A 6,539-nucleotide genomic window follows, 5' to 3' on the forward strand; every position below is an offset into this window, starting at 1 on the left:
GCATGGTGATGGACTCCCACATGGTCAGTTCGAGTCCTGATCCTTTTGGTTTCTTTCTCAATTTCCTTCTCACTCTGTCCCTCTCTGGTCAAATTAAAATAAATAAATAAAGTTAAATAAAATATTTTTTTTGAAAAAAGATATATCCCCTAGAGAATTATAGATATCTAGGGTTTCCTGTTATATCATGCCTTTGTATGTTACTAAAAGGACATCCTTCCATGTCATTTTCCATTTTTTCTGGTATCTTTATTAATAGCTCTATTTAATTTATACGTTCTCTAGCATTTATTTGTATTTGACTTTAGACAAGCTTTGTTTTTTAATAAATTATTTAACTTTATTTATTATTATTATTATTCTTTTTCCAGTTTGATCAGACAGAAAGAGAAAGAAAGAAAGAGATAAAGCAAATCACTGGGTCCAGCACTTGAACCGTGGTTGGCCATGTGGGAGTCCAGCTCTTTTAAGCACCACGCCACCTGCCAGACCCTTTAGACACGCTTTTAATGCAACTGGATTTTTTTTGGGGGGGAGGGGAATTTGTTAAATCCCATGTTAGTCAACACACTCAAGCATAGTTTATAGTTTACTTAAGCTCCTCCTGTACAAAGTTACTAACATCCTCCTGATTGTCAAAATGAACAAGATTCTGCTCTTTTCTATGTTTTCATATTACTCCACCTCTCAGTCAACATGAACAAAATTCACCCTTTGGTTCTTTCTATATTATTTTTGCCTCTTTTTTAATTAAGTTTTTTTTCTAAATATTTATTTATTTATCCACTCATTTATTTTTTTAATTTGACCAGAGAGAGACAGAGAGAGACAGAAGGAAAGTGAGAAAGCAAGCCGTCTGGTCTGGGACTCAAACTGCAGTCTGCCATGTGAGTGTCCAGCACCTGGTTAATTAACCACCCTGCCACCTGCTGGTCCCCTATTTTTGCCTCTTTTATCCAAATTTAAAATATCAAAACAGTGCCACAAGGCATTTTCTCATTTCTCTTCTCTATATTCTATCTCAACTTAGGTTATCTCATACAATATCAGTGTTTGAAAGGCCATCTACATTGTTATAGCTCCAGATTTTTTTATCCCTTGCAGATCACTTTTTTGAGTTCTAGAATTAGATACCAAACTCAACTTGGAAACATATCATGCTCGTTCCCTCCTCTAATTTTTTTTTTTTTCTGTTGGCCCCATACCCTACTGGTTAAGGGAGCGAGATCCCACATAGCTGACCATGAGGTTTGAATCTCAGACCTGATGGCTTGCAAAACATACCAGGGCATGTGCATGCATGCCCAAAATTCTGACATGCTAGAGAAACAAAGGAGAAGGGATTGTGATGTGATCACATCCCATTGTGGGGTGCTCTCTCCTTTTCCCTTTCTATCTCTGTCTCTGGCAAGGACACATATCCTTTGGCAAATAAAAACAACTTTTTTCTCATTTTCTATGAGCATAATAAACTGCACTCAAATCTAACACACTATGAGAAACAAGAGCACAATTGTAAAACACTAGGTGTTAATCTTCATTTATCCTCATTCCTTACTCCCTGTATCTCATAATCAATTCATCCAGAGGTCCCATGAATTTTTTCTCCAAATATATTTCAATTTCTCCACTTCTCTCCATCTCCACTGCAAATTCACAGGTTCTGGCAACCTATATCTAATAGACTACTGAAATAATATCTAAGTTTGTATATTTGCTGAAATTCCATTAACTCTCCATACAGAAAATACAGTAACATCTTGAGACAAAATATCTGATCTGACATTCTTCTAATTAAACTCTGAGTGCTTTTCCATTTGATTCAAAATGAAATACAAAATATTTTATAATTTACCTGTATTATCTGGTTTAGCCTTCATCCCCAAACACATTGAACCATTATTCCCTGGGTCAATGTGCTATAAGCACATTATTCAGGTTTATTCTTTGAACATAGCAAGCCTTTTTCTATTTCTGGATTTTTGTTCTTACTATTCCATCTGCTTGAATTACTTCTTGCCCAACTCTATGCATACATTATGCATTCTTATTCAAATATTGGATCACAGTGACCTCTTCAGATAAGTCTTTCCTGACCACTCTGTCCAAATGTACTCTATGCAAAAACATAAGGCATATTTCCTTCTTTTCACTTACTAACTTACAGAATTTCTTGGTTATTTAATTTGCCTGCTTCAGTGAATATTATACAATTTTTGTTAAATGTAACTTCTAACTTACCAACCTTTACCATGATCTGAGCTTAGTCTACCAGCCTGATATTAAGATTTTTTTTGAGAGATTTTTGCTATAGGATGCATGAGCTCGCATGAGAGAGAAAGAGACAGAGAGACAGAAAGCAAAAAATCACCCCGCATAAAGGGTGGCCACACCACAATCCCTTCTCCTTCATTCTCTTCTTGGGATGCCAGGCACACATGCACACACACCTGCAGTGAGTTTCAAGCTGTCGGGTCCAAGACTTGAACCATGGTCAACTATGTGGGAATCCAGCAACATAACCATTATATCATCTGCTGGTCCCTGGTATTAATATTTAAAATGAATTCAAGATGAAAGAAAACAGAAACAATTAGTGTCCTTGAGACTTTTTTGAATCCTTGAAGCAAAGACTGTGTTAAAGGCCATAGGAAGTTTCTGTGGACTTAATGTTACTATCAAACATCTTTTTTTCCTGTATATTGAAGAGATCTTTGAGGATGTACAGCTATTCTTTACCACAAGTATTCATGAGCAAATGATTACTGAATTTGCCATAGAGTATGTCTGTAAGAGACATTGTAGTTTATTTGCAAACTAAATTCACAAGCTAAAGTGAAGTACCACTGATAGTTTAGAAGATAGCTTCAAGGTGAATCCTTTCAAGTTTAAACTCTTAAGAGACCATAACCAGTGCCATGTAATATCACATGACTCAGTGTCTACCTTATGTGTAAAAAAGCAGAGGAGAACTCAATGGCAAATTCGCAGTAGTTGGAAAAATTCAGAGAAGATGTTTCTCTTAGTAAGGACATTCAGCCTTTCTGTCAATGCAAAGATAACTATTTTGGATCTATTAGACATTAGTAAAAATCAAGAGAGTGCTACACTCTCTACTACTGTACTCATTGAATGGGCTAGCCAATTTTTTTTTTTTTGTATTATCAAACATCTACATCATGGTTCTAAGGACTAGGTATTATAACTGAATTTTCAGGATTGGGTAAGACATTAGGAATAATGTCCGAGATGACCAAAAGTGTTAAATGCATCTTCTCAGTCCAAGGGAAAAATTGAGGGACCATTATGAGAAATTATCCTTTTTCTAAATACTCTAATTCCTTTCTTTTTTTAATTAGATTTTTTTTTTGCCATAGGGCATATATGCTCACCAGAGAGACAGAGAGAAAGGGAAAGTGAGAAATTACCCACTGGGGGGGATATTCACGCCCCAATCCTTTCTCCTCCATTCTCTTCTCAGGATTTTGGGCATGCATGCACATGCACCCAGTGTGTTTCTCGGGCCACAGAAACCAGGACTTTAACTGTGGAGTTGGCCATATGGGATCCAGTGCTTTAACCACCACATCACCTGATGGCCCCTAAACATTCTAAATCTTGATTCATTATTTTTAACTCCCAAAGCTGGCTCCCAAACAAAAAGACTCCAATAGACTTTTATTAAGTATGCTGGTCAACATTTGCTGATGAAAATATGTAATGGGGTAGTATTCGGGATTTTCAGTTCGTGCATATGGTACCATAGAAAACAGGTGTGCATTGGCATTCCGGCAGTCTCAGATGTCCAATAGGCCTCTGATGCAAAGTAAATAATAGTAAAAAGATAGCATCCATCATACTGGTTATGATATTTTGAGCCACTAAACATATTAAAGGTTGGATAGTGACACAGAGGTAAAAGTTAATTCTTTGTGAGGCTTTCCCACGTGGGATGGTTCTAGAGCAGTAGGCAGGTAGCTAGTAATGAGTGAGTGGCCCTTAGAGAGTAGCAGAAGGACAGATGTCACATCAATCATAATTTATCAGGAGTTACAACCAGACCCTGCAGGAGCTGCCTTCTTCCCACCCAGCTGCTGGGCCCAGGGGGTGAGGCAAATAAAATTTTTCTTCCTTGGTACCTGAGGAAGACACATAGGGATGATTGTAAATTTCCCTCTTATCATTCCTCATAAATACAAAAACACCCAACCAGACATTTTCGTCAACATCCTGATTGCCACTGGGGCAATAAACTAATTGGGCATGCCATCATCATGGCTCACACTGGGCATGCGCAGTTGGGTAATCAAATTACTCAAATTCTTCATCTGTGAGAGAGATGCACAAGCACAGGAAAAAGCCCTTGAATTCAAACAAAAGACACAGATAGTATGACAGACCTCCTACTGTTAAATATGTTAAATATTCATCATCACCTCCGGTAATAAATAACACCTAAACCAGTTCCTAACATAGTTGCAACCTAGCAATCTGTCTGCCCAAAAGTCGTTTGGGTATACTCCTTTTCTAAAATCTTTCTTTCCTATTAAATTCTCCTTTCTACCTACTTTTATTGTGGTTGTGGCTTTATTTTGTGGCTAGGGACAGGTCTCTAATTTTAGTGACCTGGATCCAAAGAACCAAGGATTTTACACAATGCAACTCAACACTCCCATCCTATGACACTAGGTTCATTCAGAAACCTCACTGAGTACATCAGGCATGCAGGTGTCCATCATCCTGAGCTTGATGAGACTGGGGTTGGATTGTGGCATCAAGACCCAGTAGCAGGTTCTGAATCTCTGTCTTTCTCTCCTTTGTTAATGAAAGCAAGAGAGAAAGAAAGAAAGAGCAAAAACAAAACAAAACAAAACAAAACAAAAAAAACCCCACTTGTTTAAAAGTTGTCATTGTGGGACCAGCAGTTAGCATAATGGCTATGTTGCTGGACTCCCATGTAGTCGACTGCAGTTCGACTCCTGACTTGGTGGCTTAAACTCATGTCGGGCACGTGTACGTGCATGCCCAAGATCTCGAGAGAAGAATGGAGGAGAAGGGATTGTGGTATGGCCATCCCCCGTGGGGGGTGATTTCTCACTTTCTATCTGTCTCTCTCTGTCTCTCTGGCAAGTGCACATGCCTGATAGCAAAAATCTACCCCCCCCCCAAAAAAAAGTTGTCATTGTCAGATAGTGCTGCTATAATGGAAGATGAACTATTCAGGAGAACAAAATAATCAGAAAAGGAAAAAAACTTGTAACATTTTGTGTGAAATAGTATGATCTGAGCTAAACTAGAGAACATGTGCCACATGCAGCCTAATATTGGAGGGCAGCTAGAGAGTAGGAAGCTGAATTTGTTAGACAAAAGAGCCAGCATTGACAAACACTGTTTCATAAGTTCTTTACTTTTCCAACTATTCATGTCAGTCCTAAATGCCCAGGTGTCTACTCTGACAAGACACAACTACCATATAAGTAGGATTATATAATTTTAAATTGAACTTTATCTCTAGTAATGCATTATAATTATAGGGGAAATATTGTTATGTTTGACAACTATCACTTTTCTTTGTAATCTTTTGTTTTATTGTTACATTTCTCTCTTTTTTTTTAGAGAGGGATTTTTGCTATAGGGTGTGAGCACTAGCCAAAGAGATAAAAAGCGAAAAATCAACCCCCCTGGGGGGATGGCCATGCCACAATCCCTTCTCCTCCATTCTCCTCTTTGAGTTTTGGGCACACACATGCACCCTACCTGAGTTTCAAGCCACCAGGTCTGAGACTCCAACCACAGTCAGTCATGTGGGATTCCGGCGATATAACCATTATTCCATCTTCTGTTCCCACCTTTCTCTTAATATATTATGACACATGTTTTCTCCTTTAATGAGCATTGAATGACAAAACAAAACAAAATAAAGCAAAAACAGAAAAAAAACCTTAAAAACGGCTATTTCCTTTGTGAATATGGTAGAGACTGTGTTAACCAGTACATTGTTTTCTTGCTGTTCCTAGACGTATAACTAGACTATAATTACCAATTCCTTGCATCTAGGTAGGGCCATTAATTTAGTTTTCACTAAATGAACAAGAGCAGAAATGTCATGCATTACTTCCAGATCAAGAAGTTAGGAGAAGCTATGTTGATTCCCTAAGATGCACTCTTAGTCCTGGATTACCGAGTCACTTGATTATAAACATGTGTTGGGCTGCTATTTTGCTAAGTTGTTGACATTTTTGCAGTAGTTAGGCTACCTGAGAAATGCTGCAAGGCTGCAATATTCATTATGTTTTATTTATTACCAGGAAAGCGCTGGTTAAAGGCAAAAGGTAAATACTACACTCTCTACTTAAAGAGAATTTGTCTTGAAAAGTTTTACAAAGAATACCCTATATTAAGAAAATGTATTAATGGGGGCCAGCAGGTGGCGTGGCAGTTAAACCACTGGATTCCCACATGACTGACTATGGTTCAAGTCCCAGATCTGGTGGCTTGAAAATCACAACAAATAAATAGACAAATAAATAAATTATTAT

This window comes from Tupaia chinensis, unplaced genomic scaffold, assembly GCF_000334495.1.
Source record: "Tupaia chinensis unplaced genomic scaffold, TupChi_1.0 Scaffold142961_1, whole genome shotgun sequence".
In the NCBI taxonomy this organism is placed as follows: Eukaryota; Metazoa; Chordata; class Mammalia; order Scandentia; family Tupaiidae; genus Tupaia; species Tupaia belangeri.